Source organism: Pipistrellus kuhlii, unplaced genomic scaffold, assembly GCF_014108245.1.
Source record: "Pipistrellus kuhlii isolate mPipKuh1 unplaced genomic scaffold, mPipKuh1.p scaffold_m20_p_2, whole genome shotgun sequence".
In the NCBI taxonomy this organism is placed as follows: domain Eukaryota; kingdom Metazoa; phylum Chordata; class Mammalia; order Chiroptera; family Vespertilionidae; genus Pipistrellus; species Pipistrellus kuhlii.
Genome location: NW_023425515.1, coordinates 152,869,325 through 152,888,398, shown reverse-complemented (window position 1 = coordinate 152,888,398; position 19,074 = coordinate 152,869,325). Strand labels below are relative to the sequence as shown.

At 42.4% G+C, this 19,074-nt stretch overlaps 1 protein-coding gene and 1 long non-coding RNA gene across 3 annotated transcripts in view; both read left to right on the top strand.

The window, feature by feature from the left end:
- The window catches only part of ROR1 (receptor tyrosine kinase like orphan receptor 1), a 390,155-nt gene that overhangs the window by 133,991 nt on the left and 237,090 nt on the right, over nucleotides 1–19,074 (top strand). The gene's annotated exons all lie outside the window — the stretch shown is intronic.
- On the top strand, nucleotides 491–18,037 carry LOC118722760. 2 transcript variants are annotated; one of them, XR_004989118.2, is made up of 3 exons: nucleotides 491–1,045; nucleotides 1,851–1,863; nucleotides 18,026–18,037. It is a non-coding gene; the product is annotated as an uncharacterized LOC118722760 (long non-coding RNA). The 2 variants fall into 2 exon arrangements; XR_004989119.2 differs by lacking the exon at nucleotides 18,026–18,037 and adding an exon at nucleotides 12,893–12,904.

Here is a 19,074-nt window from a genome sequence, read left to right as displayed (position 1 = left end):
AGTTGGAAATAGGCAAGATCTTGACTAAAAGTCCCATGACCTGTGCTTCTCAGACCTGGCAGTGTGTTTGCCGTTTTGTGCTGGAATCTTTCAGTTCATTGAATCCCAAATCATAAAATTCAACCAAAACAACAGCAACCTATATCAGCCTGATATGGGCTCATTTGTGTCCCCGCTCAACATTTATATATTGATGTAAATTTATATATCCTAACCCTTAGTACCTCAGAATATGACTGTGTTCAGAGATAGGGCCTTTAAAGAGGAAATTCAGTTAAATGAGGTCAGTAGGAAGATTTTGACTGCTGTCCTTATAAAAGGAGGAGATTAGGATACAGACATCACAGATAAAGGACTGTATGAAGACACAGTTGGTGGACAGCCATCTGCAAGCCAAGGAGAAAGGCCTCAAAGCAACCAACCCTTGATCCTGGATAGCTTGCCTCCAGAATTGTAAGAAAATAAATTTCTGTTTTTTAAGCTCCAGGCTATGGTGCTTGGTTATACCAGCTGGAGACAACTAAGACACAGCCTAAAGCCACTCTTCTGGGTAACTGATGAGATCTCACCTCCAGCCTGGCGTCTTATCTCCTGTTTGTTGCACCTTTCAACCTTCCTGCATAAGATAGTGCAGGGCCCTATCTTATGTCAACCACCAAGCCTCATTGCTCCAGAGGCAAAACAAGAGTGGAGGGCAGTCTGCCATAGTGCGGAGAAAAGCAGAGGGCAGATCAGGAACCTGATGGGAGCCATTCACTGGCTACAGATTTTTAACCTTCTGGCCTCTAACAGTGTGGTTGAATGAGGCCCTACCAGACCGCTGTACCGATTTTTCGGTAATTTCTGAATCTGCTCTATACCGCTGTTCCTAATTTTCAGTACTTTGCCTAGACCTATATTCTACAATGTCTCCAAGTTCCATCTTATTCTAACCACTTGTTTGCATGTAACTAACATTTTTCTATATCATGTTGATTTTTTCTCTTTAATGCTCAGGAGCCCAGGTACAGGGGACAGTTAGGTTCAGGGCCTCAGGTCTGGTAGGGTTTAAAGCCACTTCCAACCACTGGATTCTTTAAATAATATGGAAAGAAACTATCTGTTGATCTTACTAAATATTTTTTAAAATTACATGTTTTCTAACTTAATTTTCCCCCAAATGCTCTGCCTCACTACAGACTTGAATACATCGGGATAGCAAGATTTTTAAATTAGGTGGTGAGATTACAAGTTGTTTTAATATTTTCTTTATGCCTCCTGGTATTTTCAAAGTGTTTTTTAATGTCCATGATGTTATGGGCAAGGCTGGGGAAGTATGGATCATAAAGGTGAAAAAAATTCCAATCTCTGATAGAGGCAAACAATGTTTGTTTTGTTTTTAAATTAAAAAGATCTTAATTCAAAGGAGTTCCAAAGAAGACAGTACATTTTTTAATGAAAGGATAATGAGAATAGTTGTAGGACAGGGGTAGATAAAGCTCTTAAAGTAATGAACATATAATATTTTTAAGGTTCTTTTGTATGTGGGAAAAACATCTTTCTAACGCAAATGGTAATGAGACAGCACATACAATTTTATAGTAATTGACATATAGTGTGTAGAGCGGATGTAGATCTAAAAATAATGAAGTGTGAAAATGCTAGTTAAAGATGGAAAAAGCTGTCACAGATGTCTATTTAGGATTTGTTATTTGGGTCTTGGCAAAGCGTACGTGATAATAGATAGATTCGCACCATCATGGAGAAGCTGTTGACAATATGACTTGACTTTGATTATACATGGGAAGAAGTGGGTAAAGATGAGAGTGTAATTTAAACTAGGAAAAAAGAACTAGACTCAGAAATTATAGATAAAGCCAAATAGTCTCCTAAGAAAAATGAGAACATTTTTAACCATAGTTTATAGCTTAATTTCCCAAGTAATAAATTTAATAATCAGAATAAAATAATGCACTTCAGAACACTGGGACTATGTAGAGAAGAGAATATTATAATTATTAGCAATAGGTAGCCAAATGTAATCAAATCTTCCCATGTAGAATGCCTTTGATAGTATGGGTTTTTATTGTCATTTCTTCTCTAGACCTTTTTTAAGCACAGGTAAAATACAACAGACACTCTTCACTTGGCAGATGAGATTCTTTTGAGGAGGGCTTTTCCTAGATCACTAAACAAAACACACTGATGGTGAAAATCGACCCACTTCTATGCACATTTCAAAGCGCATGGCCTCCTGGACACAGGCCTGATAACTGAGGCGCACTCTTTGGTATTGGTTACAGGAGTGATCCCTTGTCCTGTGTCCTCTTTTATAGAAACCAGGGTCATTTTGGAAGCATATGGTTTCACCTGAGGAGCACATGTGCCATCAAGATTTGTGTGTATTTGTGTGTGTTTGTAAAAGACATTTTATGTGTGCCTTGAGTGACCTCTCTAAGAATCTCATACAGCTTGTGGGTGTTCAGGCCCAGTCCATGGATTTCCCTTAAATGCAAATCCAGCTGTGTCAGTTCCCTTAACCCCTCCTGCGCCTGCTCAAGGTTAAGCCTTGCAGGCAGCTCTTTAGTAAGTGTCCAGAGGGTAATTACCCAGATGCACCTGGGTGGGGTTTAACCCCCTGCACCCCACCCTCTCTGCCAGAGTCACCAGGGAGATTCAGATGTTCGAGAGGCACAGTTAGTGAAATCACTTCCCTCTCCCGAGGTAACTTGATCTTGTCAAACAGCGCTTTTTACAGAACATATGTGCTTTCGTTTTATTTTAAGGTTCTGAAATAACATTCTCCATTTTGCTTGCTACTGAGGCATATGCACAAAGAAGAAAACCCTCTTTTGGTTACACATGAAGCTTTATTATTATTACTAGCTTTATTATAATGATGTGTGTTATTGTTTGTTTACTTGCTTTGTCAAAAGAAAAGCCACAACATTTCCTAAATCAAAATAAAAGCAAATATTGCACTGTCACTTTATGTGGAGCAAGAGGCTAGAGAGAAAATTTACAAAAGTTGAATTCAGGGAAGACCAAGAGGAAACCAAAATGACTTCCCCAGAAATGAGTGTTCAGCTGCTATTTCTTGGCTTGATTTGGGGGGAAAACTGCTCAGATTATGAACAGCACTTTCTACAACACCCCAGGTGATCCAGGTTTCATTTGTGCTGGAAACGTGGTGAGGTCCCATAGGGGTAGGGCATTCTAGGCGGGAGGTGATTATTACTGCCCAAGACCATGGCCTGTAGCAGCTCATTGGACAGGACTTGGGGATGCCCCTGGAGGCGGAGTCTAACAGGTGAAGGACATAGTCTTTGGTGACGGGCTGTTGGCTGGGTTGTATAGTCTCAGGCAAGTTGTTTAAGCGTCTCAGTCTCCATTGTCCTCACCAAAAATGGTGCCATTGATGTTCACCTCATAAAGTTGTTTTTAAGAAATGAAATGAATCCAACTGTGTCAAGTGTTTAATGCATGCTGGCACATTACACACACTCAATTGATAGCAGTTATTTAATGATTATAGAAGAACTCTGCCATAAACAGGTATCTGACCTTGGCTCAGTCATGCCGTGTACGTGGCTGAGCTTTGGATTTCTTTTCTATAAAATGTGAAATTTTAGGCTGCACTCCTTTTTGTTCTAGAAATTGGTGAGTCTTCAAAGCTCCTCTTAAATCCTGGTAAACTCTAAGAATATTTTCTGTGCTTGGCAGTGAGCAGAGTTGCCCAAGTTCAGGTTAAGTTCTTGCCAGGAGATGACTAGAACTTTGCTTAAGTCTCAGGCAGTTCTCTTCATCCTGGGACCACAGCAGGAGAAGGAAATCTGTTCTTATTGCTCTTCATTCTCATTATGAATCTAAAAACTCTCCCATATCCAAAATCTAAATTCTCCTGCACCTCCAAACTCCCCCGATCTTCCTATTTCAAGATAATATCTATGCATGGTAGTACATTGTTGCTTTCAGGCTATTTTTATTTATATTATGATACTGACTCTTCAGAACAGTGTGTGTGGGGCCTCTATTATGACCTCTCCCCTCTTCCTCCAATTTACAGGCGTGGAAACTGAGGTCTGGATTTGCTGAGATCATGTAGCCAAGAATTGGCAGATATGCGGCTCATACTCAGGTTTTTTGCTACAAAAACAAATGTTTCTCCCAGTGAAACAGGCTCCTTTACAAAGTGCCTGGAGCCTTTTGTTTATAAATGAGGAGAGACAAAGAAAAGGATGAGGTCACAATTGGAACAGGACGCAGAAATGCTGATTTCTTCATGACTCACCATCTTAGGCCTTTGATTCCCAACATCCTTTGCTACAAAGGACTAATTTTTACTTTCATAAATAGTTTAGTATTTTATTATATCAATAACTAATCAATAACTTTCCAGAGCTTTTCCCATATTGATATATGGGTGTGTATGTGAACATGTATTCAACAAAATGTTCACAATCTCATCCACAGGAACAAAAAAAATGGCAGAGGTTGTCCACAGACAGCTGTATGGGACCCAGATTGTTCACCTCCCCAGATTGTTCATTTGCCTGCCTCTCCTCCATGGAGAGCTAGCTGTAGTCACTACCTCCTCATTCCCCAGGGCAAGCCTGCAGCCCCGCCTCCATGGCTCCTGCTACATTGGAGCCCACAGAGTAAGCCTACAGGCCTGACCAACCTATAATAGCACAGAATCCTTGGCTTCTCTCCCCATGCCAGGATTCAGACCAAGCTTTGTGCCTGTGGGTGGGCACTGGCTTCTCCAGGAGCTCTGTATAGAGCAGTGGTTCTCAACCTTTCTGATGGTGCGACCCTTTTATACAGCTCCTCATGTTATGGTGACCCCCAACGCACAGGTTGAGAACCGCTAGCAGGGTCGCCTAAGACCACCGGAAAACACAGATATTTACATTACGAATCATAACAGTAGTAAAATTACAGTTATGAAGTAGCAACAAAAATAATTTTATAGTTGGGGGTCACCACAACATGAGGAACTGTATTAAAGAGTCGTGGCATTAGAAAGGTTGAGAACCACTGGTATAGAGGTTTTGCCGACACAATCCAGTAGGGCAGGAGATTTAGGGCCCAGGGTGAATCTCAGCCAAGGGGAGTCAGGCAGTGGGAGATTGTTCCAAGCTATGGAGGGTTCTATGCATCCTTGTCCTGATGCCCCATCCACCAGCAGTTTCTTGAGAGGTTGAGACAGGTTGGTAACCAATGTGTTACCTTGTATTTGCTTTCACCTCACCTTCCTTTCTTCCTCCTGCTTCCCACCCTGGGAATGCACCTGCCTCCCCACTAAAGCTTTAGCACACACACACACACACACATATATATTTTTTCCCTCAGGTTCTTTCATTTTTTTTTTTTTTTACATGAGGAGACTGAGCTGAGATGATGGTCATTGCATCTATAATATCTCACTTTTCAGTAAGTGCATGTGAAAAAAACAACACACCAGCATTCAGTCATTTTTGGTGAATGTGGATTTTAATAATGACAACAGCATCTGTGTGCATTGGAGAGAAGTATATTGAAGTTGTCTTCAGACAGCACTGGTGATAGGTGGACTAAGGACCCCTTCCAGCCACATTGTCCCCACAAAGATCTAAAAGCTACGGTGGTTGTCGAGGGGAGATCCAGGTTACCACAGCTCTTTTATCCTTCACTTGACCTTGCTGCAGTTCTGAACTCAGACGTAAACCTCAGTCCAACCAGCCTCCTCCTGGTGCTGCCTTTCGAGCGTGTGAAGTCTTGACACCTGTGCACATTTTCCCAGAGCGAGGCACTCTGCACATCTGGGTCAACTTTATTCCAGTTTTCTTTTCTTTCTTCTTTTCTTTAGTCAACCCGTGTGAGTAACTGCTACATGAAACCGTGAAGAAAATGGAATAAATATGTTGGAAATGCTAGAAAGTGATCTGTAGTTGTTTATTCTCCTCAGTGTCACTTCCTGGGCTTATTTTTAAGCATCCAGAGAGCTTTGACAATCTTTAAAAGTACTTGGCATGCTGGAAAAAAAAAAAAAAAAAAGGTCTGTTCTCTAATATGCAAGAACTTTTACACTGTGCTTCTGGTTTGAAAGTGTGTGGGACAGACCCTCTCATGTGTTGATTCAAGTTCTTTTAATAAGACATGTACTCTTTTATAGAACTCTGTGCACTTACTCTACTAAGCAGTGTTCACTCCTTTTTCCCCCCTCTAGGGCAGGGATTGTGTCTTCTACATCTTTGTGTTCTCCAACTGTACTGACATCTAATTGGTACTGCCTGCACTCCCTGAGTGATGAGGTGGAGGGGGAATTTTTCAGTTGGATGAGTAAATTATGGCGAATTGCACAAGATGTCTGTATTTCAAAGAGCACATGCTAGAAACACAATTTAGATATGAACAATTAGCCAACAAGACAGTGTATTTGTTTACACAATGTCTTCTTTTCAGACAGAGCTCCTTGCCTGTGTTCACAGAGAGGACTCTTGGGCTCATTTAGGCAGAAACAGAGAAAAGAGATCAGTGAAGGCAGAAATAGTAAAGGAAGGCTTGTGTTCCAGGGTCTCATGGGGATGGTGGGGGTGAGTCAGTGGGCTATGGATTCAGAATTCTGAGTTCCAGTCTTGCCTCTTGAAATCCGGGCTTAGCCTTTGGGGCCTGTCTCCTCCATGGAGCTTTTCTTGGTCCTCGAATATACAGCTTACCTCCTGTGTCCTCATAGCCCTGTTTGGGACCTTTTTTCTGGCTCTGCTCCTAAATGGCCATTTGTGTTCTTGTCTGATCCCTTCCACTAGATTACTGAATAAGGTCTGGACTCTTTATGATTCGTCCATAGACCCTCCAGAATGTCTAGCATAGTGCCTTCTGCTCAGGCCAATGCACACGTGCTTACTGAAGCAGACTCCCCAACCCAGAGCTTCAGAACAACAAGGACATTTATCCTATGTGGGTTTTTTGTAGTGTAGTGGTTTGAATAGTGGTGCCTAAAAACAGTACCCACATCCTGGAACATGTAAATGTGACCTCACTTAGAAAAAGGATCTTGCAAATGTGAGTTGAGCATTTGTACCTTTTCCCTATGGCAGTTATCCTTCGTAATGCATACTCATAGGTTTAATGATGCATACTTTGAATCAGTAGGAATTATGAATGATGTTGCTGAATGATGCCTTTATATCTCAGTAGACAATGAATTTAATCTGCTAGTTTGCTAGTTATAATGGGTTGAATGGTGTTCCCTTGTCCTAAACCCCAGAATCTGTGAATGTATCTTATTTGGAAAAAAGGATCTTAAGATGAGATCATCCTGATACATCTGGGTGGGCCCTAAAACCAATGACAAGTGTTCTTTCAAAAAGAAGGGAAGACAAAAGAAAGGGCCATGGAAGAAAAGAGGCAGAGATTGGAATATTGCAGCTACAATCCAATAAATTACTGAAGCCACCCAATGCTTGAGGCAAGGAAGGATTCTCCTTCTGAACCTTGGGAAGAAGTGTGGACTGGCTGACACCTTGACTTCAGACTTCTGGCATCCAGAATTGGGAGAGAATAAACTTCTGTTGTTTTAAGCCACCAAGTTTATGATTATTTGTTAAGGCAGTTGTAGGACACTAATACATGTAGGTTGAGTTGGAATTTCATTTGTACTCCTTAACTAACTCTAAGTTCCTTAAGGGCAGGGACTGTCTGTCTTGTTCCCAGACAGACACATAACAGGTTTTCATTAAATGTTAAGTCCCCTTTCCTTCCTTCCTCTCTTATTATTCAAGGCCATATCTCTGCTGGTTAGAGTGGTTCCAGAACACACTTCTACTTTTCCTTAATTTTCTATTTGTGGCATAGGTTGTTAGTTATTTCCCATTATTTGTTCTTTTCTCCTTTTGTAATGATAGAACACCTTATTTTGCAGATGGGTGTAACTCTGCATCTGAATTCTGACCAGTGGGTTGTAAGTGGAATTGTTGTGAGGTAGCTTCTGGGAGCTTTCTCAGAAGGCATATATTAGATGCTTTTTGCACCTTCTTCTCTTTTTTCCTTCTGTCTGCTTGGATTGCAGGTGCTGCCATATTGGACCAGGAGAACAAGATCCCCACCTAGGGATGATGAGCAGTGAGTTAGGCCTACACCCCCATGAGCAGCAGAGCCATCATGGGAGTCCTGGGCTGCATGCTTCTAGATGTCTGTATCCGAGGAAAACAAAACTCTTGTGTAAACCATGGGAGTTGGGGAGAGATATTGCCTACAAATTTGGTACTCCAGGGGGATTATTTGCTTACTACATGGACCAGTATCTTGTGAAAGACACTTTGAGCTTCTCTTTTACTATGATGTTTCCAAACATGTGGCCTCATTTTTTTAAACCTATGGAATGACCTCCGGAGTTAAAACAGAGCTGGGTTTGAACCTTGATTTGGTTGCTCACGCCTGTGCAGTGTTCTTACCTCATTGAGCCTCAGTGTTCTCATCTGTTCACTGGAGATAAGAGTAACTATCCCTTAGGATTGTTGATCTGGGCACAAGAAGGAGATCGTGTCTGGAAGTAGATACTGTTATATATAGTTTTGAATCTTTATTTTGTTTGGACTACTGAAATCACTTAGGCTGCTCTTCTAGAAAAGGAAGAAACAAAAAACCAAAAAAGTTTAAGCCATAAAGCATTACAAGGAACACTTTGAAACAAGAAAAATCTCAAATCAGCAACCTAACATTACACCTCAAGGGACTAGAAAAAGAAAATAAAGTTCCATGTTAATAGAAGGAATGAAATAACAAACATCACAGCAGAAATAAATGAAATAGTAAGAAGACATTAGAAAAGATCAATGAAACTAATAGCAGGTTCTTTGAAAATATTAGATAAAGTCTAGCCTTTACCTAGAATAATCAAGAAAAGGACTCATAAAATTAGAAAGAAAAGAGTAGATATTATAACTGATACTACAGAAATACAAAGGATCATAAGAGACTATTATGAACAATTATACATCAACAAATTTGACAATGTAGAAATTATGGATAAATTTTCAGAAACATACTTCCTACCAAGATTGAATCATGAAGAAATTTGAACAGACCCCTTACTCGTAAGGAGATTGAATCAGTAATCAATAACCTCCCAAGAAACAAAAGTTTAGAACCAGACAGCTTCACTGGTGAATTCTACCAAACATTCAAAGACTTAATACTAATTCTTCTCAAATTCTTAAAAACAAACAAACACACACACACACAAAAAAAAGACACACACACAAAAAAGAACGCTTCCAAATTAATTTTAAGAGCCAGCATTATCATGTATATCAAAACCAAATAAAGACATCACACAAAAAGAAAATTACAGGCCAATATCTCTGATAAACATAGACACAAAAATTCTCAACAAAATATTAGCAAACTGAATTTAAAAGGATATTATACTATGATCATGTGGAGTTTATTCATGGGATGCAGGGATTGTTCAACATCCACAAATTAATATGATACACCCCATTAAACAAAGTGAAGGCTAAAAATCATATAACACAAAAAAAGCACTTTGACAGAAACCTAACACCCATTGATGTTATAAAAACTCTTAGTAAAGTATGTATAGAGGGGATGTACTACCTCTACACAATAAATGGAGCATTTTGATCTATGGATGGGATATATTGAAGGGCCTGGGTAAGGAATTCTGCTCAAGCTGTAGGTATCAAGTTTTGGCTGTGAGGATGAGACTGGACATTTTTTAACTCATTCGGCAAACATTTCTTGAACTTTCACTACGTACCAGGTGTGTGTGTGGGGGGGTGCTGTGACAATATACAGAGGTGAATTAAGACCTGGTCCTCATCTCTACTCTCAGAAATTTACCATCCAGTGGACAAGACAAATATTATTCTAATGCAAGGAGAGACTGCTCTAAATGCAGTGTTAACAAAGTGCTAGGGGTGTACCGGAGTCTGTGCAAGAACTGGAGAAGGCCAGGCCTGTTGCTGTAGGCTGGGTTTTGAAGGATGAACAAGAGTTCAGCAAAATAGACCAATCGTCTAGGAATGGTAGATGACATGAACAAAGGCAAAGAGATCAAAAGAGCAATGGCATGCCGCTGTTCGGGGCTGGCGTATTCCATTTCAAGGGGAGGGAGAGGAGGGTTACTGGGACAGGAGGCTGAAGATGTATCTTTGATGATGCTGCCTAAGGAGTTGGGTTGTCTCTTTTTAGTTTGGGGGAAGGGATGTACCGGAGTCAAGGAAGGGAATGATGTGAGCAGTTCTCACCTGATGCTTCTGCCTCTCTTCTCCCTGTTCTTTTCCGTTAGAATGCTGTCACTGAGGGCAAGGGAGGAGAAATCACCAGCAGTTGTGGGGAGACACAGATATTCTTTATCTTACTTGAGATTAACAAAACACATTAACCCTGGAGTGAGAAGAAGCCCTTCAGATAAGAAATGGACAAACTCTATTGCCAATAATAACACCAAATGTTTTCACTTAGCCGGGCCATTTATTTTTATTTTTCTCCCCATCTTTAAAAACTCTTGTATTTCTGGTAAAAAAGAAAGGCATCACCTCTAGGAATGTAGTGGTTTTACTTTTGGTAAGTGAAGAAAATGTACCTTCTGGATTTTTCTATGCTTAATAAAGACCACAATGTCTAAATGCAGGTTATAAGACCATATCTCTAACATCTCATTTATAAAGGAAAAACTTCATATGTGTATATAATATAAATTGCTCTTTGGTTTATAGAATTTTCTCCTGTATTGCCACTTTTTTTATTTTTCAGGAAGCAAATAAATCTTAAATATATTTTACAGAAGTTCTCAATGCAACATCAGAAAAAAATACACATAAACATTTCTTAGGAGGAGGAGGAGAGGTAGGCTGTGTGTCTTGGAAGGAGTTTGGCTCCTTCTCTGGTTGATACCATTTCCCCGGCTGTTGGTGAAGATTTCGATGGTTCTTTCATTATTCATTCAACGTGTTTTTATTGAGCAACTACTCAGCAGCCAGACAGATGCACCTTTCTGGGCAGGCTTACTTTAGACAGAAAGCCAATCTCTGGCCTGTTTCATGGCCTCCCCCTGAGATTTTCTTAGCTGGGCTTATTGTGGCCACATCACCCTGTGATTCTGTCATCGCCTCTCTGGCTGCGAGGGCCACTGAGCCCTTCATAAACAAGCTGTCCGGGCTGTTTGGATAAGAGCTGGGAAAAGACAATAATAAACGCAGGAGGATGGTATGGCCAGGGGGGTCCGTTTGGATGGGCTTTAATGGTGTTTCACACGTGATGAGATCTTTAACACACCGTCCTCCCATGGCCACCCTGGAAATGCCAGCCTCTCCCGTGGAACCTTCTGGGACAGAACAGACGTGAATTCAAGGGGAAGGCTCTGGTGGTTTCTTCTGAGAACAAACATAAATGTCAGTCCCCTCCCGCTCTGCTTGAGTCAGAGGCTGTAGGTTAGGTGTGCAGAAGGAATGACTAAGTTGTAGAAGCTGTTAGGTGTTTCAAAAATAGGTATTTAAAAAACAAAAAACAAAAACAACACTTTAAGTTAAAAAAAAAAAAAAGATTAGACATCATTAGCCCTCACTTTCTCCTTTTCAGCACCAGATAAGTAGCCAGAACTCTGAAATATACTAGAGTATTTAGGGAGGTGAAGCATAGGGGGAATATGTTTGATTAGAAATAGGCTTTTCAGCTGTGACAAATTATATGTGAGTTTCATATGCGGCTGTGAAGGCTTCAGACAGGTTCAAGTGTGGCTGCAAGACAAATCCTGCTCTGGTTTATTGTCTCTCCTTTCCTGGGGGAGTGGACAGGCAGGGAGAGAGAGAGAGAAGCATGCGCCAGGTTACTGCTGAGCCATCCCCTGCATCCCAGTTCATGCCAGAGGTTAAGGGAGAGAGAAGACAAGAGACAAGATATAAGAGACAAGAGAGAAAAGAGAAGAAGAGAGAGCCCTCAGGCAGAGCTACTAGTAAGAACCTATAAGTTGAGGTAGATAGACAATCCAAGTCCATTCAGTAACTCCCAAGGCTTTAAACAGTCTGACCCTTTCCAGATTGCTCTGCTAACATGTGGAAGTGTCAGATGTTTTGTGTACACTGACCCTCAGACCCTTCTTCTCTGCTTGGCAACTTCCAAATCCTCCTTCAAGAATGAATTCAGAAGCGATCAGTAAAAATTAGTTGAAATCTGCCCTCTCCTTTTTCTTTGTCTCTGCTCCCTCCTTCCCAAGGCAAAATCAATTGATCTTCCATGTTGCTTCCATGTGACTTGGCTCATGAGCACTCTTGGAATTGACAGTCGCAGCGCGGGAGAGCAGATGGGGTCTGGGCGAGCCTCCGGAGGAAACTGGCTCAGGATCACACAGGATAATTCAGGGTTATCTGTTCGCTGTGCAGCACTGCCTGTGCGGCCATCGCTACCCTTTGTTGAATACGTCGTGCTTGGCATTTCCTCGTTAAATCTTCACAACAACCACGTGAAGGTAGGCATCTTGGTCATCTTCCTTTTAATGGCAAGGAAACTGAGTCTCGGAGAGGTTAAGAAGTGATCTACCCAAGGCCAATAAATAGTGAAGGGGAAAGTTGGAATGTAAACCTAGTTTTGATTCCTCAGTCTTGACTCACTGCTCCGCGTTGTTGGGCCTGGGGAGAACGCAGACGTGAGCAGACAGGGTCTTGGCCATCAAAGCATCCCGATTGGGGTGGAGCAATAAGGCAGTTGCTGCTAGCTGGTGTACCTCGTAGGGTGGCATAAGGGTTCTAGGAAGGTGCACTTAATTTGCTTGGAGAGCTGAGTTACTCTACAGGGAGAAAGGGGGGCTTTTGTGGAGAAATGTTGCAGAAAATAATAAAAAATGATATCATGTTTGCTTTTTCAATCTTACCTGCGCTTTGAGAAATGGGTAGGGTGTTTATAGCAGAGCTAGAGAAGAGACATGGAAGAAACTACTTGAATAAAGACTGGGGGGATTGGAAGGTGTGTGTGTGTGGAGGGTTGGGGGGAAGGCATAAGAATGACGCTCTCTTGGTGACTCAATGTTATTATTGAGGACTTAGAGCTCATAAAATTTCCTACCCCCTCAGCCCCTTAGTCTGACATGAGAGAAAATGCTGGCTAGCTACTATTGGCACTCAGTGCCCCCTGAACCAGCTATGCAAAAACATCTTGCAATGTATGGGTCATTCTTGCTCAAGGGAGCATTTTGCCCTAGAGGCCAGTGTGTCATGATAAGAAACCTCCAGGCCACCGTAGGGAATCCTGATGTTTCTGGCATCCCTCTTCTAGCAGGGTCTGATTGTCTTATCCCCAATCCAAACCTGACCTCCGGAACCTGCTATTGATGCTGCTTCCAAAGCTTATGCCCGAAAATTAAATTCCTGCCCTCCTTTTCTTCCCCTGCAGTGTCATCTGCAGCTGAGGCTGTCTAAGGAAAAGGCTAACCTTCCTCTTAGCCTGAACAATAACCGCAAAATGATCGGCCCAACATGGCCACCATTGTGGTGGGAGAGGATAAAAAGAGCATTCCCTGTGCCAGGCGCTTCCCCGCGGGGCTGGCCAGGGTGGGAAACCCAGTGGCACATACTTGTGGAGAAAGTATGAAAGGAGTCGTGGGTAGGCGAGTGGAAAGGATTGAGGAAAAGCCTAATAACATGGTAATAAGAGATAACAGACTACAAAACCCCAGCGAAGCCAGGAATGAAAGAGCCCAGTCCCTCACAAATGCAGGATTGAATGAGTTTCGTGTTTAATGTAAATACACCTGCCATTTGTTCTCTGAAGCATTGGTTACAGGCTTGAAGATAAAATAGAGTTTTGAACATTGCGCCAATATTGTTTGCCTCTGCCCGTGCACTGACGGTACACGGTGTTCCCAAGCAGCCCCTGGAGACATGATACTGCTCTGGCCAGCTTGCTGGTCTCGCCTTCCGGAGGTTCCCTCAGCTGGCTCTGCTTCTCCCCAGCTTTCCGCTTAGACGCCTGGGCTGCTCACAGAGCCCAGGGAAGGGAGACAAATGGCCAGGAGTCTTTCCCCTTTCAGTTCTCTGCACAAATCAGCCTTAAATGGCGCTTTGTTAGGGATGCTTTCCCCTAGCCCACCCCCACGCTGGAGAGCGGTCCCCCTATTCCGTTTGCTCATGGCGCCCTATACTTTTCCTCGTGGCTTGTGTCCCAGTTTGTAATTATATACGTGTGTGATTACTTGATTAATGTCCCCCTCTTCCATTGGACTGTGGGTTCCAAGGGAGCGAATCTGCTTTGTTCTCCACAGTAATTCTGGCACCCAGCAGCTGCCTGACATGTGGTGGGTACTCAATCAGTATTTTTCAAATGAATGGATTATTGAATATATTACAGATACGTTGGAAAATAAAAAAGCAGTTCTAATCTTACAATCAAAGAAAAAACACTTTCAATTATTTTTTGGTGTATGACTTTCCTGATTCTCTTTCTAACCTATGAAATAATATTATGATGCTCACATATTCTAAGCAGGACTAAAATATTCATTACATCTGTTGACCATCGTTTTACTGAACATGATTCTTGTTAGACCCAAATTTGATTGCATGAGCTATGCCTCGTGAACACTGGCGGAAAATAATAAAAAATGATATCATGTTCGCTTTTCCGGTCTCCATTGTACCTTGTCCCATAGGAGTCTCTCATGTGAAGTTGGGACCGGCTGTCCAGGCAAATGGAGACGTGGCAGATGGAACCCTTCTAGACCACATGGGGAGAGCTCTGGCCACGGGAAATGGCTGTGGTTGGTGGAGGGGAAAGCGGTGGGGCCGTTTAAGAGTCGCCACCTGCTCCTGGTGGAAGCAGCGTTGTTGTGGGCAAAGCCACAGTGCCTGATGGCAGAGCTCTGCTGGCTCAGTGATCTGGGCAAGCAAAGTGGCCTTTTGGGGAGCGGCTGGGGCTGCTGGGGTGGTGACTGAGGGTGGGAGAGAATCCCTCGGTGCTGCTTGCCTAGCCTAGGGCTGGGCAGGGGCTGAGAGAGCTGGCCCCAAGGCCAGGGCCATGGTTCCCAAACCAGGAATCACCATCACCATTCATCAATCCTGACTCTCGTGTAGCGCCCCCTGGTGGCTGCCCCCTTGCTAAGCCCTGACCCGTGGCAAACCAAGCCAGACTCAGGCTGGAGTTGAGTGAGTGGAACAGGAGGAGGTTTGAGGAATGTGTGTTAGAGATTCACCGTTTTGTAATTTCTGCTGACAAGCCCTCTGTGAGTCAGGAGAGTGGAAGCCTGACTTCTTTTCAACACCCACCACTGCACGTTGGATGCTTATTCTACACATCATACCACATAAATCTTGCAACAGGGCCATGAATCAGTTACCACTATTATCCCCCAATGTGTACACTAAGTACCTGAAACCCAGAGCGTGTCACAGGCAGGATTTGCACACAGGTCTGTGTGACTTCGGGTCCTGTGCTTTTTGAAGCCATGATTTTTAAAAAAGGACCTCCGTAGGTTCTTAAGCATGAGGCGTGCTACCCTAGAACATTTGTGACCCAACCGTCTGAGCTGAAACAAGGCAAGCTCTGTGCTCCCATTTGGGGAAAGTTAATATTTCACATGCTCTCGAGAATTTAGGAGCTTGGTAAAAACTTACTATTAAACAGGGATTTTCTTTAATTCCTTTTGTTTAAAGATTTCATGTGAAACACTCTATGTACTGTGCCTCCCTCTGAGACGTCAGCGGTGCCAGAGACCGTTAGGGAATTTGTGTAAATAGAGAGCGGGCCAAGTGCTGCCCACACAAGTCGTGAGGCTGGAGGCTGAGCGTGTGCAACAGTTTCCCAGTGAGCGCCGGGCCCCTGTCCCGAGGCTGCATCCCGGGCTTCAGAGCAGGGAGCACCCGGTGCCAGCAGGGGCCCCGCTGCCTTTGTTCTGTAGGTGCCTCAGACTCCATCCGGCCAGGAGCTGAAGACCAGCGTGAGGAAGGATCTTGAACTGTTCACGTAAAAACAGATAAGTTGGCCAAGGACATAAAACCAGTCCGTCTCGAAAGGTCAATATTAATGAATGCAAAATCTTGCTGATTTTTTTTTTTTAAACTGACACTTCCTACAAAAGACAGAAATATCCACAGAGGACAAAAATGCTTTGAAACGTTTTTGAAATGATGGTTCCATGCACAGGGTCAAAGGGTAGAACTGGTTCTTTTCAAGCCTTTTTTTTTTTTTTTTAAGTATCTCAGTTTTATTTAACATTGTTTTGGGAAGGACTACATTCTATTGAGACATCAAGAAAAAAAATACTTTTTTGTTTTTCTAAATCTAATAGGAGCTTAGGCATTATGATTAAGGACCAAAATAGAGCTAAGGCCAATGAATGCCCCCTTTCTTCAGCTGTAAAATTTAATAGCTGCCACAGAGAGTTTTTTCTTTTAATCAGCAAAAAAATTTATTTTGTCCTTGACATTTTGTGCCAAAAATCAGCCTGGAGAGTGTGTTTTATAGCCTGAGTTGAATTGCTTTGCAGGTAGAGTTTTCTTGTGAGCATTGTTCATTGAATTGGCTCTTTTTTTTTTCTGCATTAGATAGGATGCTGATATCAATTTATTAGACAGTCTTTTCAGTGTTTCTGAAAGACAAAGGAAACTTAAGCAGAGACAGAAGTGCATTATGGGTAAGTGCCATAAGTTCTTATGGAAGACAAGATATGGGTTCCAGTGTCCCCACTGCTTCCTAGCTCTGTAATCTTGAGTAAATTACCCTTCCAAGTCAGTTTCAACTTTCAGTTGGGGACTATGACAGTGCCAACATTATCACTCACGTTGTGATAATTAGTGCACGTAAACATTAAGCACAGCCTGGGAACCTATGGAGTGTTCAGCAAATCTTAGTGGTACACAGCTGTGTGTAACTTGAAGTTTTACTTCGGAGGCCTTCTTCTGATCTGAGGATAACAGGAATAGCAGAAAATAAGTTGGTTCAACTCTCTAGAAAAGTACCTAATATAAGTTAGGCAGAGGCAGCATAAATGTAGCTTGAACTCTGGGAAACTTATTTTGTTTCTTAAATATTACAGGTATGCTCTCATTTTATAACAAAGTGGTAAGAAATCCATCTGAAATCTCTTGTCTTTTATCTATTTGTAAAAATAGCTGGATTGGCCGAAACCAGTTTGGCTCAGTGGATGGAGCGTCGGCTTGCGGACTAAAGGGTCCCTGGTTTGATTCCGATCAAGGGCATGTACCTTGGTTGCAGGCACATCCCCAGTGAGGGGTGTGCAAGAGACAGCTGATTGATGATTCTCTCTCATCGATGTTTCTTACTCTCTATCCCTCTCTCTTCCTTTCTGTGAAAAACCAATAAAATATAAACAAACAAACAAAAAAACAGCTGGGTTGATTCATGAATATTGAGCACTTGTTCAGTGCAAGGGACAGAGAAGGCATCATGGAAGAGCTCCAAGGAATGTAAGGCACAATCCCTATGATGGTGGAATTTTCAGGATAACTTGAAAAGTTAAAAAGAAAAATGAGATGGAAGGGAGGGAATGGAGGGATGGATTTGAGCTAATTTTTAAAGAATGGGAAGTAGAGAGAAGTGGGAAAGCCTCTTATAGTTAAGGGTTAATGGAAAGAGCAACATCAGTATAGTGGGAAAGAACAAGGTATGAGAGAAGAGACCTGGGTAGCAAGTGAAGGCTCATTAACATTTAAGGCCACCTTTGAACCAGAAGTGTCTATGTGACTCGACTGAGTGGTCCTGTCCATCAAGCCATTCCCCACCACCAAGGCTCATTGCCTTGGGATCTCTTATCTTCATATCTAAAATAAGGCAAGAGGCAGCTACAGATATGAGGAAGTGCTTTGCTTTTCACTACTATGCCAAACATAGTTTACATACCAACACTGATAATCTGTCAGCCCACCTCTCCTGGACACTTAATCATTTCCCTGGAATCCACTGGAATAATTTTTTCTCTGCATTCTCAAGTATGCTTCAGAGTGTCTGTTTCTTAAGATAAGTTTGCATCCCGTCAAGTGGCATTCCCGCAAAGCTCCAAGGTGGCCCTTGTTCCCCATCTCCTCCTCAGAGCTGGAGTGGCCAGTTATGAATGCTGCTACCTCATTGCCTGTTAATAATGATGTTTGACACTTTTCTAGCACTCACTGGGTGCAAGGCGCTGTTCTGAGTTCTTCATGAGCACTAATTTATGTAATCCTCCAGGATAGAAGACCAGTAGGAGAAAAAAAGAGGTGGGCAGATGCTACATATAGATGGTTAGATAATTAATCATCCATCAGTTCTGCAAATATTTATTTAGTGCCTATGATGTGGTAGGCACCACGATTAAATGCCTATAAAATTAATAAATAGACAGTTGAAGGTTGAAGCAACTCAGTAATCATATCCTAACTATTAGTATGGGTATTTTGCCAGCATACTACATTATGCATTAACTGTTTTTTTTTTATTTAAAAAAACACTTTTTGAGTTCTTGAGAGCAGTGCTGATTTAAATTTTAACGTGCCTATGAATCACCTGGGAATCAGGTGAAAATGCACATTTGGACTTGGAAGCTCTGTGGGGAACCTGAGAGTCTGCATTTCTAGCCAGTGCCTGGGGGATAGTGATGCTGCCCATCCAAATGACCTCTTTAGGGAGCAAGAGTTTAGGGAACCGAGTAAATGACAGAGGAAACACATGTGAAGGCAGGGGCATATTGTCACTGTCACGCCAGAAGAGGCAGCCTACCTGGAGTTGGCCACAGACCCCAGCAGAACACTTCGCATGAATATATTGTTGTTGTTATCACCACAAGCACCTGCAGGAATCTCAGAGATTGGGCCCTCAAGGCCCAGTGACTCGGTTTATAATTTTTAACACGCATTAAAGTTAAAGGCGCAATGTAAGTTGTCCTTCTTAGGGACATGATTTATAAGGTGTGGCGGAGAAGCTGGTGGACTGGGAGCTTGGAAACCTGTGTTTTCCTCGGAGCTCTTTTACAGACGTGCTCTGTAATCCTGCTTAAATTACTTAACCTTTCTGGGTCTTGCTTTTCTCACCTGCAAAACAGACTAATAACACCTGCCCTGCCCACCCCAGGGCTTTGGACATTAGCAGATGAGGTAGGATGTGTAC